The 24,629-nt window shown below is 49.0% G+C and overlaps 2 long non-coding RNA genes across 4 annotated transcripts; both read left to right on the top strand.

Annotated features, from left to right (window-relative positions):
* Positions 1–151: 151 nt before the first annotated feature.
* On the top strand, positions 152–16,206 carry LOC134731902 (uncharacterized). Of its 2 annotated transcripts, XR_010114615.1 has the most exons (6): positions 152–2,981; positions 3,076–3,153; positions 3,875–4,081; positions 4,434–4,590; positions 14,960–15,149; positions 15,515–16,206. It is a non-coding gene; the product is annotated as an uncharacterized lncRNA (long non-coding RNA). The 2 variants fall into 2 exon arrangements; XR_010114614.1 differs by having other exon boundaries at positions 152–3,199.
* Positions 16,207–17,073: 867 nt separating this feature from the next.
* Positions 17,074–21,172, top strand: LOC134731904 (uncharacterized). Of its 2 annotated transcripts, XR_010114618.1 has the most exons (4): positions 17,074–17,986; positions 18,385–18,502; positions 18,789–19,015; positions 19,761–21,172. It is a non-coding gene; the product is annotated as an uncharacterized lncRNA (long non-coding RNA). The 2 variants fall into 2 exon arrangements; XR_010114619.1 differs by having other exon boundaries at positions 17,074–18,502.
* Positions 21,173–24,629: the final 3,457 nt, after the last annotated feature.

Here is a 24,629-nt window from a genome sequence, read left to right as displayed (position 1 = left end):
GCATGCAGCTTTGAAAAACTTGCCAATTCTTCCTTTAGTATATACATTGGAAGCTATAAGATGACTTACATCAGTGACAGTGGCCTGAGCCCACTGTTTTTTTTTTTTTTTTTTTTTTAAGACAAAGTCTCACTCTGTTACCCAGGCTGGAGTGCAGCAGCGCCATCTCAGCTCACTGCAACCTCCACCTCTTGGGTTCAAGCGAGTCTCCTGCCTCAGCCTCCTGAGTAGCTGGGATTACAGGCATCTGAGCCCACTGTCAAACCCACCTACTGTATCTCATTGCAGGCTCAAATAATAGCCATTAATGCAAGGTAGGTTCCAATCCCAAGTCTCCAAGCAATGATTTTGGGGCAGAGGATGTACTATACATACACCTATGGACATTTCTTGGCATCTTATTACAATGCTTTGCAATGTGGCATGGGGTTTGTTTCTCAGATTTTACACAGGAAGTTTACTTACTGATATATAGGTTGAGCATTCCAAATCAAAAACCCGAAATCCTCCAAAAATTGAAACTTTTTGAGCATCAGCCTGATGCTCAGAGGAAATGTCCACTGGAGCATTACGGATTTTGGATTTTTGGATTTGGGATGCTCAACTGATAAGTATATTATGCAAATATTCCAAAATCCAAAAAAATGCAAACTCCAAAACACTGTGATTCCCAAGCTGTTTATTATTTTCTGAGATGGAGTCTTGCACCGTTACCCAGGCTGGAGTGCAGTGGTGCAATCTCGGCTCACTGCAACCGCCATCTCCTGGGTTCAAGTGATTCTTGTGCCTCAACCACCTGAGTAGCTGGGATTACAGATATGCGCCACTATGCCCGGCCAATTTTTGTATTTTTAGTAGAGACAGGGTTTTGCCATGTTGCCCAGGCTGGTCTTGAACTCCTGGCCTCAAGTGATCCTTCTGCCTGGGCCTCCCAAATTGCTGGGATTACAGGCATGAGCCACTGTGCGTAGCTCCCTAGGTATTTAAACGAGGAACATATTCAACCTGTACTAAAAACATTGTGTTATGTCTTTCCATGTCCCAGAAATGGATTCAGGGACATCATTTCTATTCCTCATAGAAATGAGCCATCTTTAGGTGTTTGGGCGTGGTGACTCATGCCTGTGATCCCAGCACTTTGGAAGGTTGAGGCAGGAGGATCCCTTGAGCCCAGCAGTTTGAGACCAGCCTGGGCAGCACAGTAAGACCCCATCTCTACAAAAGATAAAATTATATCACTTCTCAGCCTTTTAGCTAAGATCAAGTACAAAAAATAAAATTATTAGCCAGCTGTGGTGGTATGCACCTGCAGTCCCAGCTCCTCAGGAGGCTGAGGTGGGAGGATCACCTGAGCCCAGGAGGTTGAGGCTTCAGTGAACGGTGATTGTGCCACTGCACTCCAGCCTGGGTGACAGAGCAAGACCGTGTCTCAAGAAACAAACAAACAAACAAACAAAAAAACAAACAAACAAACTCCTTGGGTAATGACCCAGCGGTCACCCATTGTGACCAGTTTTTCCATGGGACTGAACCACTGTCATTTGTCTGGTGCTTTATAACAGCTTACAAAATACTTCTGCAGCCACTTTCTCATTTGCTTTTCCCCAGTGCTCAGAGCGTTATTGGCGATGTATAGATGCAGAAGCTAAGAGAGGTTAAGTCATTTGCCCAGAGTCACGGAGCAAGGGGAGACCTGGACCTAAGCCCCAGTCCTTGGCCTCTGCTGTCACACTTACTTTCCCAAGTCCCTGCTTTGGGGCCTTTGGTGGCAGCGGGCCAAGGCAGTTCCGGGCACCTGGGCTGATTGTGTGACTGTGAGTTCGGTAAGCCGAGCCTGGCGGGTGTTTGCAGTTCCCTGAGCTGGCTCCTGGGAATGCATTCTGTGCCATGCAGGGCTGTGTTGCAACGTGACTAATGGATGAGAAGGTTGAAGAGGGAAGCCACTACTTCACCAATGTGAGTCAAGGTCATTCGTCACCTCGGGAAGCACACGGAGCTGCGACATTCAGGAGGGAGGCACGCTGCTCCCAAGCCAAACCACGATGTGGCCTGGTGCCAGTCCCATGTAGCAGGGAGAAGGGAAGTTTCTGGAAGTGAGGATGAGCTGGGCAGCCAGGCCCAGGTCCCCGGCCGTGCATGCATCAGCCCCTCCTGAGAAAAAGAGCTCAAGTACTACGTGGGGTCTTGCCCACGAGTGGGGCAACGGTACAGCTTCCAGGAGGCGTTGGCAGGAGCTGACTGGCCACTGACACTGACTGGGGTCTCTGGGGGACGGGGACTGGAGGATCAGTGGCCTCTGACCGTCTAGTGTCATCTGAGGAAATCAGGCCAATTGTGAACCACCAGAGTGTCGTCGCCGAGACGGCCTCTCTCCCTAGTATAACAAGCCACATTTGCTGCCTTTCTGGGAGAGTTAGAAGCAAGCCACGTGGGTGACTTCTTTTCAAAGTTCTCTGCCTCTGGGGCCTGTTGTGGGGTGGGGGGAGGGGGGAGGGATAGCATTAGGAGATATACCTAATGTAAATGACGAGTTAATGGGTGCAGCACACCAACATGGCACGTGTATACATAGTAACAAACCTGCACATTGTGCATATGTACCCTAAAACTTAAAGTATATAAAAAAAAAGTTCTCTGCCTCAGAGGAGGAAGGCCCATGGGTGCAGGCCAGGCCTGAGGCCACCCCGCTCTGGGCCAGAGCGTGCCTGTGTCTGATGAGCGAGGATGTGCCTCGTCTGAGCTTTCCATTTCACACTGGTGGCTCGAATCCTCCATCACGGCTTCCTTTTGGGCTCCCCTCCTCAGGGGACCGAGCCTGAAATGTGCCTGCCCTTCATCCCTAAGGCCTGCATCCCTTCCTCCGAGAGGACTAAGTTAGCCCCTCCCCCAGTCTTGATGTTCTCCGAGGCCCTTCCTATTCACAGAACCTATCTGGCCTATTTATTTGCTTTCTTGCTTCTGACGTCTTCTCTTACTGAAAGGTAAGTTATATGGGAGATGGAATCATGCCAGGTTTGGTTCACCATTACATCCTCCACACTTTTCTTTTCTGATTTATTTATGTATTTATTTTAGAGTCGGAGTCTTGCTCTGTCGCTCAGCCTGGAGTGCAGTGGCACAATCATAGCTTACTGCAGCCTCAAACTTCTGGATGTAAGTGATCCTCCTGCTTCAGCCTCCTGAGTAACTAAGACTACAGGTGTGCATCACCATGCTTGGCTAATTTAAAAAAATGGCTTTAATACAAAAATTAGCTGTGAACCTGCAGTGCCAGCCACTGTGGAGGTTGAGGTAGGAGGATCACTTGAGCCCAGGAGATTGAGTCTGCAATAAGCTGAGATCGTACCACTGCATTCCAGCCTGGCAACAGAGTAAGACCCTGTCTCAATTTTTTTTTTTATAGACATGGGGTCTCACTATATTGCCCAGGTTGGTCTTGAACTCCCGGGCTCAAGGGATCCCTCTGCCTCAGCCTCTAGTGTCACTGGGATTACAGGTGTGAGCCACTGGGCCTGGCTTCCCTGAAAAGTTTTTGTGGAGCCTGGCACCAGGGGAACCCAATATCTATCATTTGAATGAATGAATAAATGCAAGGAAGTAAATGAAGAGGAGGCGGGGGTTAGAAGGGGCATGTTTTATATGAGTAGATACCATGCAAAGGCCCTCCTGGGTGCCATCACCGGTGCGGGGCAGCCTGTGAGCCCCTGGAGGGAGGTCTCCCTGACACCCTGCTGACTCCTCCTGGGACCTAGCAGGAGTCGCATCCAAGGGCTGGGTCATTATCTGATAAATGAGTGGGTTGTGCGGATGAGTAAACAGGGACTGACCCAGAGGTCAGGTGTAACTCAGCCTCAGAAACTGCATGTGTCAATAGGAATCGAAGGGCGGAGGAATGTGTTTTTCGTTGATGTCAACTTGCTGCAAAGGACCGCACCTGCTTCTCGACCCAGGAACGTGGGAAAGGGAAAGGCATGGCTTGTTTTGGTGGAGATGGAGGAGCTGCTAACAGTGGAGGAATGCCCTTCTTCTGATTCACAGTGGGGAGGTGCTCTGGGCCCCTGCCACTGCCCGAGGACTTCGGGTAAGTCAGCCCGTGGCCCCCAGCCCTTCCCCGCCAGACGCCCTGGCAGACGGCTTGTTCTGACAAGTACACGCTTTCTGGATGGAACAGCCTCCCTTTTGTCCAAACCCTTCCTTTGAATTTAAAATGCACAAAGAACCTTTCGAAGAGGAAAAGAATGGGATCAGGAAGAGGAGGCTGTATCTCATTTGGACACTCAAGCCCTCAGCTCTTGCCTGAGAATTTCTGTAATTTGCTCCCACACCACGTCATGCCTTTTGGCTCCCAGCCAGGTGTGGTGGCATCCGTGGCTTCATCCTTCTGGGAAGTCAGGGTCACGTTCCCTTGAGTCTTCTCCCTTTCCTCTCCCCAGCTTTCGGTTGTCCTGCTGAGAGGACGCGGCATTTGAGCAGTAGCTTCTGGAGCCCAGAGTGAAGCCCCACCCAGGCACCCTGACAGGACCATGGGAATGCTCCCGGCACAGCAAGCAGGATGCTGGAGAAGCGCAGCCTCCACGTGCCTTGTAGATGGTCAGTTCAAACTCCACAGTTTGTGTGACTCACTGAGGGGCTTGGTTTGGCTCTCGCTGACGAGTCTGTCATCGGTGCCAGGTGACACGCTTTTCCCCTCCTCCCGTCTAGTCCTCTCTCTTGCCCCAGGGATTCTGGTGGGGAAGTTTAACCTCCTCTTCATAAGCAGTGGGAGGGCTACGGTGCTGCCCTCTGGCCCAAGCTCTGGTATTCCCTTTGCGGTGGGTGCTCTCATTCCTTGGCAATGTGCCCTGCAGTGTGAACCCAGGGGATCCACGAGACAGGGAACTCATGTCTGTTTGCTCCATTTGGTGTAGCATGCCAGTGGGCGTTTGCCAGACAGGGCCTATCATGTGGGCCGTACACCTATTCACACACCTGCCATTTGCCTTCAGAATCCTGTTCCCAGTGGGTAATGGGTTTAAAAGCCCATAGCTGAATTCTATCCACATTGGATCCGACCCACATTCCAATGCTCTTATAAGTCTCCAGTTGGTCAAGTGAGCAGTTTGATCCCTTGATCCTTCAAAATACTGGATATATTTATTTCTTCTTGCCTTTTGATCTTTCAAGCTTGAAGTTTCTCGGCACATAAAAGTCTTCAAAATGCCCTCAAACTTCTGTCTCCAAAGGCAATTTTTTTTCACTTTTTCATTTTTTTTGTAGAGATAGTCTCACTATGTTGCCCAGGCTGTTCTTGAACTCCTGGCCTCAAGTGATCCTCCCCCCTTGGCTTCCCAAAGTGCTGGGATTACAGGTGTGAGCCTCTGTGCCCAGCCACCAAAGGCATTTTTACTTGGCTCTGTACAGTGGAGCTGCTTCTCTATTTGGAGACTGGAGTTTGTGTCAAGGTCTTGAGTTTGTAAGAACAGGACATGAAAGCAGGGAGCCTTTTAATCAGATGAGCAGCTATCTATGTTACGTTTTCACAGATTTTGATTCTTCTTTTTTTTTTTTTTTTGAGATGGAGCCTTGCTCATCCACCCAGGCTGGAGTGCAGTGGCGCGATCTTGGCTCACTGCAACCTCCGCCCCCCCATGTTCAAGTGATTCTTCTGCCTCAGTCTCCAAAGTAGCTAGCTGGGACTACATGTGTGTGCCACCACGCCTGGCTAATTTTTGTATTTTTGTATATATTAGTGGGAGAAACGGGGTAGGCCGGGGGCTGTGGCTCAAGCCTGTAATCCCAGCACTTTGGGAGGCTGAGGTGGGTGGATGCCGAGGTGGGTGGATCACGAGGTCAGAAGATCGAGATCATCCTGGCTAACATGGTGAAACCCCGGCTCTACTAAAAATACAAAAATTAGCTGGACGTGGTGGCATATGCCTGTAATCCTAGCTACTCAGGAGGCTGAGGCAGGAGAATCACTTGAACCGGGGAGTCAGAGGTTTCAGTGAGCCGGGATTGTGTCACTGCACTCCAGCCTGGCAACAGAGAGAGACTCATCTAAAAAAAAAAGAAAAGAAAACAGGGTTTCAGGGTTTCACTATGTTGGCCAGGATATTCTCAATCTCTTGACATCACGATCCACCTGTCTCAGCCTCCTAAAGTGCTGAGATTATAGGCGCGAGCCACCGCACCTGGTTGATTTTGATTGTTCTAAGTAGGGATAGTCGAAGTCTTCATAGTGTTTGACATTTCATGTATTTATCAGCTGAAACTGATTGTTTTCATGGTTTTAAGGAATCTCAGTGAAATAATTCAGTCTTGCCAGATCCAGGGAATCTTTTCACCCCAAGGCATTTGCTGTATAATCAATAAATGTATGTATCATATGGAAAGGTATGATTAGAGTACACTTAGTTTATTTCTCTAAAGATGCTTTTACCTTAGCTGGGCGTGGTCGTACGCACCTGTAGTCCCAGCTACTTGGGAGGCTGAGGTGGGAGGATTACTTGAGCCTGGGAATTTGAGGCTGCAGTGAGCTACGATCGCACCACTGCATTCCAGCCTGGGCCACAGACCCTGTCTCAAAGAAAAAAAAAAAAGAGATTTTTATTTTTTTATTTTTTTTCTTTTGAGATGGAGTCTAGCTCTGTCACCCAGGCTGGAGTGCAGTGGTGAGATCTGGGCTCACTGCAACCTCTGCCTCCCAAGTTCAAGCGATTCTCCTGCCTCAGCCTCCTGAGTAGCTGGGAGTATAGGCATGCACTACCACCCCCAGCTAATTTTTTTGTATTTTTAGTAGATAACCGGGTTTCACCATGTTAGCCAGGCTGGCCTCAAACTCCTGACCTCAAGTGATCCATCCGCATCGACCTCTCAAAGTGCTTGGATTACAGGTGTGAGCTACCATGCCAGGCCAGGAAAAAAAAAAAAAAAGATGACTTTACCTGGTCATTTAAAAAACAACCTAATGACCTAGGCAATTTTCATTAAGCTTATTTTCATAAGGGAGAACACAACACAGTTCTCAACTTCTTGTCCCCCTTTGTCCCTACTTCCCTCATTACCTCCTCTCCTACTTTTCTCTTCTTCTCTCCGGGAGCTGAGAACAGCCCCTCTTCCTATTTGAGGCTGGCCTGTCCGTGCGCACCCTTGGCCTCACATCAATGGAGGATCGCCCATCCCTTCCTTGTGCTAGAAACTCAATGGCTGTATTCCATGAGCCTGCAAACTGTTTTCCACACTCACTTGTCCAGGTGCACATTGATACCTACACCTGACTATCCTACAGATAACTCGAATTCAAGATGGTGGGGAATAAACTCACCATCTTACTCTATATGTCTGCCTGTCCTTCAGTATTTCTCATGTGGGATAAGGGTGCTATGATTCACCCACTTGTCCAAGACAGAACACCTCGATGTCATTCTTTTTTTAAATTTTTAATTTTTTTTTGAGACAGAGTTTCGCTCTTGTCACCCAGGATGGAGTGCAATGGCACGATCTCGGCTCACTGCAACTTCTGCCTCTTTGGTTCAAGCGATTCTCCTGCCTCAGCCTCCTGAGTAGCTGGGATTACAGGCGCCCGCCACAACACCTGGCTAATTTTTTGTTTGTTTGTTTTTTGTTTTTGAGACAGAGTTTCGCTTTTGTTGCCCAGGCTGGAGTGCAATGGCATGATCTCGGCTCACTGCAACCTCTGCCTCCCGGGCTCAGGCGATTCTCCTGCCTCGGCCTCCTGAGTAGTTGGGATTACAGGCATGTGCCACCACGCCTGGCTAATTTTGTATTTTTAGTAGAGATGAGGTTTCTCCATGTTGGTCAGGTTGGTCTCGAACTCCCAATCTCAGATGATCCACCCACCTTGGCCTCTGAAAGTGCTGGGATTACAGGCGTGAGCCACCGTGCCCAGCCAATTTTTTGTGTTTTTAATAGAGATGGAGTTTCACCACGTTGGCCAGGCTGGTCTCAAACTCCTGACCTCAGGAGATCCACCCGCCTCGGCCTCCCAAAATGCTGGGATTGCAGGTGTGAGCCACCGCGCCTGGCCTGGATGTCATTCTTGACTCCGCTTTGCTGCCATATTCTATCACTGAGTTCCACCCGCATGGTTCCCTTGGCCAGGGATAACGCCGTTTCTCACCCTCCTGACAGCTCCCATTCTTCCTGCAAAATCCTCACCTGATGTCACTATGGCTGCAAAGCTTCCCCAACTTCCTCCCTAAGAGAGATGCAGTGGCACTTTTTTTTTTTTTTTTTTTTGAGACAGAGTCTTGCTCTGTCACCCAGGCTGGAGTGCAGTGGTGTGATCTCGGCTCACTGCAACCTCTGCCTCCTGGGTTCAAGTGATTCTCCTGCCTCAGCCTCCCAAGTAGCTGGGACTACAGGTGCGTGGCACCACGCCCGGCTAATTTTTTTGTATTTTTAGTAGAGACGGGGTTTCACTATGTTGACCAAAATGGTCTCCATCTCCTGACCTCTAGGAGGCGGGCCCGATCTGCCCGCCTCAACCTCCCAAAGTGCTGGGATTACAGGCATGAGTCACTGTGCCTGGCCCAGTTGTACTTTTTTGACATATGTATGTCTTCTCTTATTTTCCCCATTACTCTATTGCCATTATTTGTTTTTCTGCTGCTCTCACTTGCTGGATATAAACATCCTGAGAGCAAGAACTGTTTTGGCACAATTCAGTTTCTAGCACAGTGCATAGCACATAGTAGACCCTCAATAAATGTGAGGAAGTGAGCCCTCCAATATTCCAGGTAAGTACAAAGGGGTCTGGCTATTAGGGCCTCTTCGTGGCTAGTGATGGTCAAAGAGAAAAATCAGGCAGCACGTGTAGTCCCAGCTACTTGGGAGGCTGAGGCAGGAGAATCACTTGAACCCAGGAGGCGGAGGTTGCAGTGAGCTGAGATCACACCACTGCACTCCAGCCTGGGTGACAGAGCGAGACTCTGTCTCAAAAAAAAAAAAAAAAAAAGTGCCACTGCGTTTCTCTTAGGGAGGAAGTTGGGGAAGCTTTGCAGCCACAGTGACATCAGGTGAGGATTTTGCAGGAAAAATGGGAGCTGTCAGGAGGGTGAGAAACGGCGTTATCCCTGGCCAAGGGAATCCAAGAATCCAAGAAGCACGGTAGCCCTCTTTTCCCCTTTTCTAGGCATCTGGCTGCGCCTGCATTTCCTTTTGTGGCCAAAACATCAGAGCTTGAGGTTCAGCTTTGTCATTTCCTGACCCTCTGAAACTCTGATCCTCTGAGTTTCATTTTGCCGAAAGACAAGATCCTAGAGGATAATGCAGTCTCGAGCATTCTGTGACCCTCAGACTCCAGGGCCCTCCTCATGCCCACCCTCTCTCAACGGTGTGCGTGAGTGTGGCATGTGCAAGTGTGTGCAGTGTGCCCTGGGTGTGCACATGCTGTTTGCAAAGGCAGACCCAGGTGTCCAGAATGCCGTTTCAGTTGGCCATGGCTAGATGCATCGCAGTGATGTTTCTTTATTGGGGCGATGGCTGAGAAAGGAAATTGCATTGTTTTGGGGCTGTCTCACGAAGGACATTTGATACAACCACAAAGTTTAGCCTTCCAAGTGGCCTCCACTTTCAGCCAGTGCATTGGTTGGCAACTCCTGGGTAGGAGTCTGGGTTACTGGGGAAGGGAAGGGGAGGGTCTGTAGGAGGATCAGGGTCCAAGACAGCTATAGAGCCAGCAGGCTACCATTCTGTGCTGCTCCAGGTGAGAACTACCATCATCACACACTGGGAAGTTCGGTCATGGCTGTTAGCTGGGGCACAAGCCAACAGATGTATCAGCCACCTGAGATGGCATGCACCTGGGTGTGCAGCCAGGAAGGGGTGTGCATGTGGAGGAAGGGACTCGGGCCCAGCTGGGCTGCGGGCCTCCACAGTACCTGTTGGGGGTGGGGCTGGTCTTGAGTAACCTCTGAATGGACTTTACCCTGAAGCCGGTTTGTGTAACTCCCGTAATTAGCTAACTAGGTTAGTCATTGCTTACACCCTCCTGAGTCCTCAACCTTTTTTTATTTTTTCAGGACGATCTCTATAAACAGGTCATACAATATGCCACATGTTTTGTGCCAAATTCCTCTGCAGATATTTGACTCCGTTTTGCGTATTCAGGTGGCTCCAAGGCGGGCCACCTTCTCTTGCTGAGTGTCCTGACCTATGGTTGATTTCACTGGTGGCTGCAGCCTTTCCCGCCCGACCTGGCTTTACTTAAGGGATAGACTGTGTTTTTTTTTTTTTTATTTTTTGAGACAGAGTTTTGCTCTGTCGCCCAGGCTGGAGTGCAGGGGCACGATCTCGGCTCAGTGCAACCTCTGCCTCCCAGGTTCAAGCGATTCTCCTGCCTCAGCCTCCTGAGTAGCTGGGACTACAGGCATCCGCCACCACGCCTGGCTAATTTTTGTATTTTTAGTAGAGATGGGGTTTCACCATATTGGCCAGGCTGGTCTTCAACTCCTGACCTTGTGATCCGCCCACCTTGGCCTCCCAAAGTGCTTGGATTATAGGCGTAAGCCACCATGCCCGGCCTAGACTGTGTTATTTTGTCCACCCATGTATACCTTTATTCACTCCCTCCTGCCCCAAATGTTATTGAGCATCGACTAAGCCAGGCACTCTGCAAACTGTATCAATCTAACTGAGGCTCCATCCCCACCCTGGAGAGCTTGTAAGCTAAGCACTGTTAAAGGAGTTCCTGTATGAACCGAATCCTGGAGTCCTCCGCACAGTTGATACAGAGTTGCTCTGGATCTTTCATAGAGAAAATGCAGTCACGACCAATCTGTCATCAATAAATATGAAATACTTATTTTGCTTATATTCAATATCATCAGAGGATCATTCAGAACAGGTGCTGCTACCTAGATTTAAGACTCTTGGTGCTGTCATTATAATCAAAAGCACCTAACGACAGCCTACACATGCTAATGCAAACATGATAATATTAGTGCTTTTGGTTAAAACATGGCTCAATGGAAGATTTCTGCAGGCCAGACGTAGTATGCAAGTGGAACTTTCTTTTTAAACCCTCTTTGAGTAGCCCAGTGAAACAAGAATACTGTAATAAAGGTTATGTGCAGAGTGGAAACTTATCCCAGGGGTTTCTCTCACAATACACCTCACCTGGGTAAACATACATTTGCATATCAATGCATGGATTACAGACTTTTCCTTTTCTGAGAACAAGAAGGTACCCTGTTACACACGCAGGGGACCAACAGCCAGGAGCTTTCAAATCCCATGCAATCTGAGAACAGAGGACTCAGGTCTTCAGAGCCCCAGAGGCCAGTCCTCTATAGCAATCTGTCTCTTCTTTCTCTTAGTGCATGGGGATTCTGTTTTGTAACTCGCCCAGCCTTCAGAAATGGCCTACTCCCATCTGGGAGGCTGTGCTGGCTTCTGCAGGAGCCAGCCAGATTTTGAAATTGCATTTGGAGCCAGTCACTGTAGAAAGGCTGGTTCTTGGAGGGGGAGAAAGGTGGCTTTGATAGTTATTGATGAGCTCACCAGGTAGGAATGGGGCTTTTCAAATAGGGCAAATTAAATTCCAGGCCTTGAGCTTGGGGCCTGGGATTTGCTGCTGCCACGTTGCAAAGAGCAGGTGGGCAGGCTCTGGGAGTATCAGATGCACAAAGTACAGGTGAACAGGTAACCAGATCGTGATCTCTGCAGGTGCCCTGAGGCTGGGAAACAGCACTGGTGGGGTGGAGAGGCAGCCTGCAACGCGGTGTCCCTCTCGCCTGAAGCAGCCAACAGGTTAACCCAGGCCTGTTCCTGCAGGACTGACATGCGCTGGTTCCAGCCGATGAAAGCAGATGCAAATCAGTGCAATTTCCTCTGCAGCAATAATTAACCCACAGGAACCTTGCTGGAGCAGGTAGTTTCAGGAGAATGGCACTGAAGATGTTGGAGAGAGATTAGCATTTTTCAGCTTTCATCGCAGTGATTTGCGCTGTATTTTAGTGTGTGTTCAGTTCCAACTCATTACCATAAAAAAAACCCCTCATAAATTAAATTGCTAGGGAGGGGAATCGACTTTGTTTAGGTAGATAGAGAGCCTGGGATGCTAGTGGGCATTGCTGGAGAACTGGCCGTGAAAGTGTGTCCTCAGTTTCCTGATTTGTCATGGGAGGACCTTGGCCTCTCCAACCTCTAGAACCAGTCCAGCTGGCAACCTACTATTCTGTTTCCTTCCTTCTTTCCTTCTTTCCTATCTTCCTTCCTTCCTTCCTTCCTTCCTTCCTTCCTTCCTTCCTTCCTTCCTTCCTTCCTTCCTTCCTTCCTTTTTATTTGAGACGGAGTCTTGCTTTGTCTCCTAGGCTGGAGTGCAGTGGCGCGATCTCAGCTCACAGCAACCTCTGCCTCCCAGGTTCAAGCAATTCTCCTGCCTCAGCCTCCCGAGTAGCTGGGATTACAGGTGCATGCTACCATGCCCGGCTCATTTTTGTATTTTTTTAAGTAGAGATGGGGTTTCACCATGTTGGCCAGGCTGGCCTCAAACTCCTGACCTTGTGATCCGCCCGCTTAGACCTCCCAAAGTGCTGGGATTACAGGTGTGAGCCACTGCCCCAGGCCTGTTTGCTTTTATGAATTGGAGGACTGCCCAGGCCCAGGGAAGCCGCTATACATCTGCCTAAGCTGTAGCTGTTGGATGACGCAGGATCCTCATCTCAAGTTGCTTCGAGGACAGGACCACTTTCTTGGGCCCCTCTGCACGTGGGCAGTCCTTCAATTTCGACAGCTGCCCTGTCATGGTGGGATTGCTTTGGAGGGTGGATGTGGCCCAGGGAAGTGTGTACTCTCAGTGGGCAGGCCCTCTGTTTTGATCATTTTGTATCCCCACATCTAACACAAGGTGCTCATGACTCAAGACCTTATGTAAAGAGGGAGGGACAAACACAAGGAAGAAAGTTCCCCAGAAATCCTTCCTTACAGCTGAACCGATTCCTTCCTATATGTCCTCAGCTTGAGTCATTTTCTGTAGCTCCCTCTTATTTCCATCAGATACTTGGATACATTTTAAATTGTATCCCCCGAATATCAGTGAGAGAAATCACATCCATGATCCACATTGCATTGACCAGGCCATCCAGACAGAGAGCGGGGATGGCTTGTCTCCCAGGGCAGTGGTGCCACGTGCCAGCCTAGAGGCCTCGGTTTACCTGCATGCACCACGGTCCCTTGAGAATCTGTGCCCTTCCCCTCCCGGTAGGGGATGCTTGGAAGGGGTCAATCTGAGGCCCTTGCTTTCATGAAAGGCCCTGAGGCCCACAGCCAGGCTTCTAGAAATCTAGAATTTACCCTGGTTTCCAGAATGACCAGTTTGCGTTTCCTTTATCTGCACAAGGAGGCAGATTTCTTGGGGGTCTTCTGGGTGTGAGTGTAGTGAGTGTGAATGCATCAAGGTGCCTAAAAATACAAGGACAGATGCCAAATATAAGCATTTTTACCTTGAAGCTGCCTTGAATTGAGTTTCACAGGAAAAGTGTATTAAAATAATTCTTAAAAGCTTGGAGTTCTTAAATGTTTCTATTTCTGGGGGGTGGGGGATGGGGATAACTGTCTCCACTGCCTGCCTTCCTTCCTTCCTTTTTTTCTCTCTCTCTTTCTCCTTTCTTCCTTCCTTCCCTCCTTCCTTTCTTCCTTCCTTCCTCCCTTCCTTCTTCTTTCCTTCCTCTCTCTCTTTCCTCTTTCTCTTTCTTTCTTTCTTTCTTTCTTTCTTTCTTTCTTTCTTTCTTTCTCTTTCTTTCTTCTTTCTCCCTCTCTCTCTCCTTCCTTCCTTCCTTCTCTCTCTCTTTCTTTTTTTTATAAAGTATTTTAAAAATCAGCCTGGCCAACATGGTGAAACCCTGTCTCTACCAAAAGTAAAAAAATTAGCCGGGCATGGTGGCAGGTGCTTGTAATTCCAGCTACTCAGGAGGCTGAGGCAGGAGAATCGCTTGAACCTGGGAGGCAGAGGTTTCAGTGAGCTGAGATCGCACCACTGCATTCCAGCCTGGGAGACAGAGCGAGACTCCATCTCAAAAAAAAAAAAAAAAAAGAAAAAAGCTAAATGCAGTTTCATTAGGAGACCCCTTAGAGCCAGATTGTGAGCACAAGTGGAGGTGCTGGTTCCAACATGGAAGGGCAATTCCTGGTTATAAGGGTATCATCCAGACAACCCACAATAAACCTTAATTTTTTTTGTAGTACTAACAAAAGGCAAAGATAAAATGAAAAAAAAAATCCATGAGAAAGAATGTGGAGTGACCTGAGCACGTGCTTGAGAAGCAGCAGCACATGCTCTGAAAATCAGGACTGCGTTTCTGGCTCTGTCTTGTAAGGGTATGTGGCTTGGGGGAAATTACTTGACTTTGTCAAGCCTCAGTTTCCTCATGAGGAGTAAAACCAGGATTATAATAGCATATCCCTCCTAGGCTTGCTGTGAGGAATAACTCAGAATTATATAAAGTGTGTCACAGAATGTCCTGTATCTAGGAAGCACCAAGGCATGGGCGGGAGATGAGATGCTCAGCCCTGAATGATCACAGGACCTCAAGCTGAAGAGGACCTCAGAGGCCACGTAAGCCAGCTTGATGGATAGACCTCAGGGGCCAGGAAGGCTCAGGGTCTGCCAGGGGGCCCAGAGAAAGCTGGCGGAGGTGCTGAAACCAAGCACCGTGGCTCCACACTCTCCCCAGGTGGCACGAAGCAAGCCTCGTGTCTTCTCTTCATTACAATCTGCCTCTTTGTGCAGGAAGATCACCTGTGTTTGAGATACATTTTGCTAAATAGGCATCATAGAAATTCTCATGCTTTGGTGACTCCTCAAATTCAAGACCACCTCTGTAGCATATGACCACCTCCAACAATGTAGGAAGACAAAACTGGCAGCTGTGAGACAAGGTTTCCATGCCATGATGTGCGAATACAGGACCAATGTCATTTACACAACCCGCTTCTTTTTTTTTTTTTTTTTTTTCAGATGGTGTCTCACTCTGTCACCAGGCTGGAGTGCAGTGGCATGATCTTGGCTCACTGCAACCTCCGCCTCCCGCTACACAACCCGCTTCTGACCTTCAGACCTTGCTGGACTGCTTGCCTTCCTTCTCACTTCCACTGCCACCACCAGCAGCTAGCTTTCTTTTGGGGGCCATTTTTACACAGAAAAGCAAGTGTGTACCCCTTTATGCATATCATTGTGTTGCAAAAAGGACCAGAGTACAGTGAGGCTTTGGGGAGGGGAGGGGAGGAGTCTGGGTGTTTGGTTAGGTTCACCCTCTAGTTGTGTGGCTTCCGTCTCCTGCCTGATTCCAGTGGGGCCACAGCTGAATGACAGACTCTCACACTTGTAGGTGACTGTCAGCAGGGCTTAGGTTATGCTGCAGTAATAAGCAAGCCCCAAATCTCAGTGGCCTAAAAAAGCAAAGGGTTTTTTACTGGTGATGCACATCTAGCGCAGGTCAGCAGGGGGCGCTGGTCATGGCAGGGACCCAGGTGGTTGGAGGCTCCATCTTGACTCATCCTTCCATGATTGCAGGGGTGGACTAAAGGGAAAGTGCTGAATCACACCCTGGCTCTTAACACATCCACCTGTGAGTGACACCTATCACTTCTGACAGCATCTCATTGGCCAAGACTTGTCTCATGGCCACACCTTACTTTGAAGGGAACAGGGAAGTAAGTATATGCCTACCACATGCCCAACAAAAGAACAGAAGGGAAGAAGAAGTGGAATATTTGTTCTTTTATTTATTTATTTATTTTTTGAGACAGGGTCTCACTTTGCTGCCCAGGGGCTGGAGTGCAGTGGCTTGATCATAACTCACTGCAGCCTCGAACTCCTGGGCTCAAGTGATCCTCCTGTCTCAGCCTCTTGTGTAGCCAGGTCTGCAGGTGCACACCACCATGCCTGACTAATTTTTATACAATTTTTTAATAGAGATGGGGTCTTGCTGTATTGCCCAGCCTGGTCTCAAACTTTTTTTTTAAATAGCTAGTCAGGTGTGGTTATGGGGGTAGACAATGTTAAATCAGCTTAACAATAACCTACGACACCCGGACCAACTAGGTCTCGAATTTCTGGCCTTAAGCAAGCGTCCTGCCTTGGACTCCCAAAGGGTTGGAATTATAGGCCTGAGCCACCACATCTGGCCATATTTATTCTTAAAAAACCCCCAACTCTTTATGAAATTTTAATTGACGCATAATAAAATATGCATATTTAAAGTCTACAGTTTGATAAGCTTGACACACGCATATGCCCATGAAACCACCGCCACCACAATCACAATAATGAACATTCCATCACTGCTGGAAGTTTCCTTGGGACTCTTTGCCATCTCCCCACCCGTGACGTCCCTACTCCTCAATCCCCAGACAACCACTGATCTGCTTTCTGCTGCTGTATAGATTATTTGCATTTTCTAGAATTTGATATAAATGGAATCACACAGCATGTTCTCTTTTGGCCTGGCTTCTTTCACTCAGCATAATTATTTTGAGATTCATCCATGTAGAAGAGGAATATTTGTGATATCTACCACAGCAGACTTTTGGATTAATGGACTTTATTCTTTCCAACAAGATAACTGATGCGGGTTGAATTCTGTGCCCCTCCACCCCCAATTCACATGTTGAAGTCTTAATCCCCTGTACCTAAAAATGTGGCCCTGTTTGGAGATGGGATCTTTATTTTTATTTTATTTTATTTATATATATTTTGTGAGACAGAGTCTCACTCTGTCTCCCAGGCTGGAGTGCAGTGGTGTGATCTCAGTTCGCTGCAACCTCTGTCTCCTGGGTTCAAGTGATTCTCCTGCCTCAGCCTCCTGAGTAGCTGGGATTACAGGCGCACGCCACCATGCCTGGCTAATTTTTGTATTTTTAGTAGAGATGGGGTTTCGCCATGTTGGCCAGGCTGGTCTCGAACTCCTGACCTCAAGTGATGTGCCTGCCTCGACCTCCCAAAGTGCTGGGATTACAGACATGAGCCACTGCGCCTGGCCTGGAGATGGGGCCTTTAAAGAGGTAACTAAGTTACAATGAGGTCGTGAGGGTAGGTCTTAATCCAACATGATGGGTGTCCTTATAGGAAGGGGACATTTGGCCACAGACAGTTGTGAAGGGAGAACTCCATGTGAACGTGTAGACCTGCATGCCGAGGAGGGGCCTGGAACAGATCCGTCCTTCACAGCCTTGGAAGGAACTGACCTGCTGGCACCTTGATCTCAAATTCCTGCCTCCAGAACTGGGCGACAAGGCATGTCTGTTGTTGAAGCCACCCAGGCTGTGGCACTTTGTTATGGCAGCCCTAGTGAAAGAATGCAGTCACTTTTATTTCCAAGGGAAGCAGAATTAAATGAGCTCCCTCAAGAGATCTTCTGGCAATATTTGGGACGTGTCTGTGTGTGCGTGGACAGGGCCGTGTGCAGGCGGATCAGCGTGCAGCGCTGGCAGGCACCTCTGTGTCGTAAGTGCAGGCCTCCCGTGTCACCCTTCAGGCATCCAGGGAAGGAAGCAGATAAAATGAAGCTCCTCATGCCCCAGGTTCTGTTTCTTCTTTGGAATGCTCGAAGGCTTCCCAGCTGTTCTGTGTTCAGGCCTGGCTTTCGAGAGGCTTCAGGCCAGAGGGGAGAAGGTGGCTGAAGCTGGTCCTGGGTCTCTCCGAGCCCCTCAAAGTACTCTTTGGGTGCATTAGAAACCGTCCTTGTGCTGCTGGCAGCAGTTGCCATGCCACTGAAGAATGGCAGCAAAGCCCAAATGGAAAAAGAGACTTCTGTACGCGTGGCTTCCAACCCCAAAGAACAGAAAGCCAGGGCCCTCATTCTCCTCAGAACTGTTATCTGGATGGCTCACCAGGAGCACAGCCCCTGTGTTCCTAGCTCGCTCTCCCTGGAGGCCCTGAAGACCACACAATGTTGCCTGCCACTGTGGGAGTGACAGGCTCCCCTGGTCACAGCCTGGACGGGTCCTGACAGGTGCAGTGGGAGAACAAAGCGTCATTCTGAGGGTGAGGAATTTCACTAAGCAGCAAACATGTGTTGCGTGTCTGCTTTGTCTCAGACATCGTACGATATGCCGTTACATTTACTCCATTTCATCTTTGTGACAATCCTGTGAGATAGGAATTCCCATATCCACCTAAGAGATGAGGAAACCGAGGCTCAGAGGGACAGGGAACATACAACTGGGGAGGGGCCGAGATGGTTCTAGAACATCCGTCCTTTGGCATCAAGGGGAGTACATAGGAATCACCTAGTATGTTACTGGGAGGTCTAGACACTCAAACGTGAATTTGCTTCTCTCTCTAGAGAGCTACCAGATTTAGCAAATAAAAGGGCAAGACGTTTAGTTAAATTGGAATAGAATTGCATATAAATAATGAATACTTTTTTTTTTTTGAGACAGATTCTTGCTCTGTTGTCCAGGCTAGAGTTCAATGGCGGGATCACACTGCACTGCAGACTCCATCTCTTGGGCTCAAGTTACCCTCCCACCTCAGCCTCCCAAGTAGCTAGAACTACAGGTGTGCACCACCATGCCTGGCTAATTATTTTATTTTATTTCTGTAGAGATGGGGGTCTCACTATGTTGCCCAGGCTGGTTTCAAACCCCTGCTTAAGCAATCCTCCCACACTGGCCTCCCAAAGTGCTGGGATTATGGGTGTGAGCCACCATGCCTGGCCAACAAATATATATTTTTTGGATGTAAGTACGTTCCATGCGATATTTGGGATGTATTTATACTGAAAGGGTATTCATTGTTTATCTGAAGTTCACATTTAACTGGGTGTCCTGTGTTTATCTGGCAGTGCTGCTTCCAGGTGAAGCTTGTAGTTGGTTTAATGCTGAAGGAGCCTTCATTTGCTGAAGCTGGGACTATATTCAGCCTTACTCTGAACTCTGGGGGCTCTCCAAAACTCTTTCTGAAATCAGCCTCACTATCCACAGTTGAGGTTACCAGGACTGTCAACCTGAGGAGAATCAGCTCTTCCACACTGAGCCCTGAAGATCACATGGCAGAGTGAGCTGGAGCGAGGTACCAGCTGACCTCTTAGGCGGGGCATGCACCCCCAGTGTCCTATGTCCCCACTGTTCCCTGTGGCTATATCCATTCCACTTGACTTACTTTTACTCCTTGTCCAGCTCCTTGTGGCATTGTTCTTTCTTTCTTTTTTGAGACAGTCTGGCTCTGTCACCCAGGTTGGACTGCAGTGGCGCAATCTCAGCTCACTGCAACCTCTGCCTCCTGGGTTCAAGCAATTCTCCTGCCTCAGTCTCCTGAGTAGATGGGATTACAGGCGCCCGCCACCACGCCTGGAGAATTTTTGTATTTTTAGTAGAGACAGGATTTCACCATGTTGGCCGGGCTGGTCTCGAACTCCTGACCTCAGGTGATCCACCCACCTCAGTCTCCCAAAGTGTTGGGATTACAGGCGTGAGCCACCGCGCCTGGCTGGCATTGAGTTTTCAACTCTTCATCTACACCATATGTCAGAGCATTTCCTTCTTCTTGCAATGACAGCAAAAATACGGAGAATTCAATTACTTACCCTCTTCTATTTCTGTTTTATTCCCTCTCCCTGTCGCCATTTCCATGCACTGATGCCCACGCACAGGTTGTAGGAACCAACTAGTATGTTGCTGGGAGGTCCAGACACTCAAATGTGAACTTGCTTCTCTCCCTAGAGAGCTACCAGATTTAGCAAATAAACAGGCAAGATCTCAGCTAAATTTGAATTGAATTTCATATAAACAATGAATACTTTTTTTTTTTGAGACAGGGTCTTGCTCCATTGTCCAGCTAGAGTGCAGTGGCGAGATGATGACTCACCACAGCCTCCATCTCTTGGGCTCAAGCTAAGAGCCCTCCCCCATGGCTCAGCCTGCCCCGAGGCCAGACCTCGTACATAGTGCATGGCTGCCTTCAAGACGTCTCCAAGAAGCCCTCGCTGAGAAGCCCCCGGCGCACACACAAAATCACATTGCCATTTAGTTGAATTTCTTCATTGTACAGGTTAAGAAATGGAAAATGTGACTCTCAAGGATTATACACAACTAAAGCTGTGTGAAACTGTGATGAGTACCCGGGCAACAGGGAAGTAGGAATTTCTCACCAGCCCACGTGCCAGGATCCAGCCTCAACTCTCTGCACATCTCCAGTGTGGAACAGCACCATGCGCCTAATGAGTTCTTCTCTGACTGATTGATTGATTGATTACTAAAACACTCAGCGCTCCTGGCAAAGCAGTTCTCACTCTGTTGAACAAATTATCTTTATGCATTGCAGTCTCTTGAGCTTAGATGAAGGCAAGCTCACTATAATCTTCAGATCATTTAGCAATGTCTTGGAATCATTGGATATGAGAAAATATCCAGGCATGTGGGATAGGAAGGGGGAAGAAAAGCAGGACTTGGAGGGACTGTGCTAGTGGATTTCAACTCTATATTTTCTAATCTGAACCAGGGGCAGGCAAACTACTGCCTTGTAGGCCAAATCTGGCCAGTGGCCTATTTTATCATTGATTGATTGATTGATGGGGTCTTGTCTTGCTCTGTCACCCAGGCTGGAGTGCATCGGCTCGATCATTGCTCACTGCAGCCTCAAACTCTTGGACTCAAGCCATCCTCCCACCTCAGCCGCCCAAGTAGCTAGGACTACAGGCGTGCACTGTAATGCCTGGCTAATATATATATATATATAAATATATATACATATTTTTTGTAGAAATGGCATCTTGCTGTGTTGCCCAGGCTGGTCTTTAAATCCTGGCCCCAAGCGATCCCTGACTTTATGGCACTTGCTCAGCCTGGTGTGACAGTGTCTGTCTCCTCGAGGCCAGGAGCCCCTGGCATGCAGCCACCATGCCCCATTTATAATCGTAGCCCAGCACGTGGAAGGGACCCAAGAGAATGACAACAACGTTGGCTTTGCCATTTCAACCCTGAACCTCATTTTACTGTTCTATTTGTATTATCTGGGGGACAAAATTTTCCCACATTCCTTTCTGTTGGTGCCACCATCTCTGTGCCTCCGTGTGCTGCTGACCCGCCAAGCCCATGGCCAGCTCAGCACTTGGATTTTATTTGGTCTCTCAGTATGGGTTCCTTTATCAGCATTTCAAAAAGCTTTTGTGTTTTATCCATAATTGATTAAAGGTTTGTAGCTCTGAATAAAAGATTGATTAAAAGCAACAACAGCAAAACAGCTCTTGTTTTTCTTCACCGTCTGCCTTTCCCCAGAAGAGTCTCCCACCTCCGAGCAGACGGTCCTTCATGTGGATCCGCACAACCTTATGAGTTTTCCTTAGACCCAAGAAAGGGAGGCGTGGAGAATGATCGTTCCTTGCTGATACTTACTAATATTGCAACGCCAGCAATAAGAATACCATCTGGACTTTATCTGCGGTTGGTGTGTTTCATTTTGCATTTTATGTGATGGGTGCTGGGATTTGGACAGGCCAAAGCTCCCACCCTCGCGTTTCTCAGTATGCTGGGAAATGACATCACCTGTGACAGGGCACTGTGATTAGCAAGGTGAGGGGAGGGGCCAGACCTCAGCCCAGGAGTGGGGCTGGGGCAGGCCCCTAGGGAGAAGCAGTGGCAGCAGCAATAGCTGGGCGTGGTGTCCTGCTCAGACAAGTGGTGGAGCCAGTAGCAGGATTCACACTCACGTCCTCTGGTAGTAAGCTCTGCTCTCTGCTGGCCCTGACTTCAGAGCAGTGCTGAAGCTGGGCAGTCCCAAGGCACAGCCACATGTTTACAGCTTCTATTTTTTTATTTTTTAAAGACGGAGTTTCACTCTTGTCGCCCAGACTGGAGTGCAATGGCATGATCTAGGCTCACGGCAGCCTCCACCCCCCTGGGTTCAAGCCATTCTCCTGCCTCAGCCTCCTGAGTAGCTGGGATTACAGGCACATGCCAACACGTCCAGCTAATTTTTGTTTTTTGAGACGGAGTCTTACTCTGTCGCCCAGGCTGGAGTGCAGTGGTGTGATCTCGGCCCACTGCAAGCTCTGCCTCCCAGGTTCATGCCATTCTCCTGCCTCAGCCTCCCAAGTAGCTGGGACTACAGGCGCCCGCCACCGTGCCTGGCTAATTTTTTTTTTTTGGTATTTTTAGTAGAGACGGGGTTTCACCGTGTTAGCCAGGATGGTCTCGATCTCCTGACCTTGTGATGTGCCCGCCTCGGCCTCCCAAAGTGCTGGGATTACAGGCAAGAGCCACTGCGCCCAGCCTAATTTTTGTATTTTTACCAGAGACGGGGTTTCGCCACATTGGCTAGGCTGGTCTCGAATTCCTGACCTCAAGTGATCCACTCGCCTTGGCCTCCTAAAGTGCTAGGATTGCAGGCGTGCGCTACTGTACCTGGCTTTTTTTTTTTTTTTTTTTTTTTTGAGACAAAGTCTCTCGCTCTGTTGCCTGGGCTGGAATGCAGTGGTGTGATCTCGGCTGACTGCAACACCATCTCCTGGGTTTAAGCAATTCTTCTGCCTCGGCCTCCCCAGTAGCTGGGATCACAGGCACCCGCCACCACGCCTAATTTTTGTACTTTTAGTAGAGACGGGGTTTCACCATGTTGGCCAGTCTGGTCTTGAACTGCTGACCTCAAGTGATCCGCCCACCTCGGCCTCCCAAAGTGCTGGGATTACAGGCATGAGCCGCTGCACCCAGCCACATGTTCACAGCTTCTATTTGAAGGATCTTAAAACCACAGGGAGTACAGCAGTGCACGCCAGCCCTCTCCCCCACCTCCCTTTCCCCGCACTTACATTCCTTCCCTTATGCCCCAATCACTGGCTTAGTCAGAAAGACCATTCTATCCTGAGACTAAACGAAGGGAAGGGATACAGAGTCCACTGGCTTCTGTCGCCTCACATTTTAATAGAGGTTTCAAGCAACAATTACCTATGGGATGTGTCTGAGAGGCACTATAGAAAGAGGTGGAATTATCTACCAGCTTGACAAATGATACATCTCGCAGGACTTTTGGAGGAGAACCAGCTCCGTGCTGCAGGAGCCATGTGGAGCTGGGCTTTACTGCCAGGGCCTCATCCTGGATGCTGGAAGGAACCAGAAGATTCAAAGTAGAGTCAGGGTCCCGACCGCCAGTGCAGGGCAGGCCACATGACCATCGACATTGCCACCATTGCCATCAGCCCCAGTGCAGCCCTGGGAAGGAGCTTGTTTTCTCCTCCTGGGGGATTGCTGCTCTGCTAGGAGACCAGAGGCAAGAGGAGTCCATCCCGGGCTGTGGGGTACCTGCCCTGTCTCCCTCACAGAGTGCCATAAAACAAAGCAGCATCATGCATAAGCCCATGTTTCCAGCAGTTTATCAGAGCCTCAGATGTGTGGTGTAGATCCCATCGCCTCAAGGCTCAGGAGAACCAGCAAGTGTGTAGTGCCCTGAGCGGGGTCTCAGCTGACCATGATCCCCATCTCTGGCATCTTTTTTGTGGGTCTCCCCTTGTTTTTTTTTTTTTTTGTTTGTTAGTCTTGCTCTTGTCGCCCAGGCTGGAGTGTAGCGGCGCAATCTTGGCTCACTGCAACCTCCGCCTCCCAGGTTCAAGCGATTCTCCTGCCTCAGCCTCCTGAGTAGCTGGGATTACAGGCACCCACCACCACCACACCCCACTAATTTTTGTACTTTTAGTAGAGACAGGTTTCACCATGTTGGCCAAGCTGGTCTTGAACTTCTGATCTCAGGTGATCCACCCGCCTCGGCCTCTCAAAGTGCTGGGATTACAGGCGTGAGCCACCACACCAGGCCTGGTGTTTTTTTTTTTTTTTTTGGAGACAGAGTCTCACTCTGTCACCTAGGCCAGGGTGCAATGGCATGATGTCGGCTCACTGCAACCTCCGCTTCCTGGGTTGAAGCGATTCTCATGTTTTAGCCTCCCAAGTAGCTGGGACTAAAGACATGAGCCACCACGCCCAGCTAATTTTTTTGTATTTTTAGTAGAGGCAGGGTTTTCGTCATGTTGACCAGGCTGGTCTTGAACTTCTGACTTCAGGCGATCCGCCTGCCTTGGCCTCCCAAAGTGCTGGGATTACAGGGGTGAGCCACTGCGCCCGGCTCCCCTTGGTTTTAATGTGGACGCCTCATGCTTTTTGCTCAGTATTCCTGGCCCCAGTGATCACAGGGGTTGTGAATTATGGATGCAGCAGCAACTGTTTTTAATCTCCCATGAAACAAAACCAGTGTGTCTTCTGCCCCGGGGGCTGCGGGTGAGGAAGGGATGGCAGCTGCTGCGATATGGCTGCCTCGGGCTGACGTCAATGCGAGTCATTCCAGGCCAAAGGCTCCACTCAGGAAGCTTAAAAGTGATACTGAAAACAGATTTGCATGTTTTCCTTTCACGGGAACTTGGCTACTCTCAGTTCCACTGAGATGTTTTCACCAGCCTGTGTGCAACTGGTGTGTGGAACGAGCACAGCTTGCAATGCAATTGGAAGGCGACTTTAGCTTTTGTCCTGTGCTGCTCCTCTAAAGTTTATTCAGCCGGATTCATGTTCCCAGACCCTGGCAGGCTTGGACTTTTCTGCTCCTCTTAGGAAATTGTCTGATGGTTGCTTTAAATGGAAACAAAACAAAACAAAACAAAAAAAACAGTCTCCATTTGGAATTTCAATGTCCAGGCCGCTTCTTCTTC

The sequence above is a fragment of the Symphalangus syndactylus genome, chromosome 19 (genome assembly GCF_028878055.3).
Source record: "Symphalangus syndactylus isolate Jambi chromosome 19, NHGRI_mSymSyn1-v2.1_pri, whole genome shotgun sequence".
NCBI classification, from domain to species: domain Eukaryota; kingdom Metazoa; phylum Chordata; class Mammalia; order Primates; family Hylobatidae; genus Symphalangus; species Symphalangus syndactylus.
This window is presented reverse-complemented; position numbering and strand designations above follow the sequence as displayed.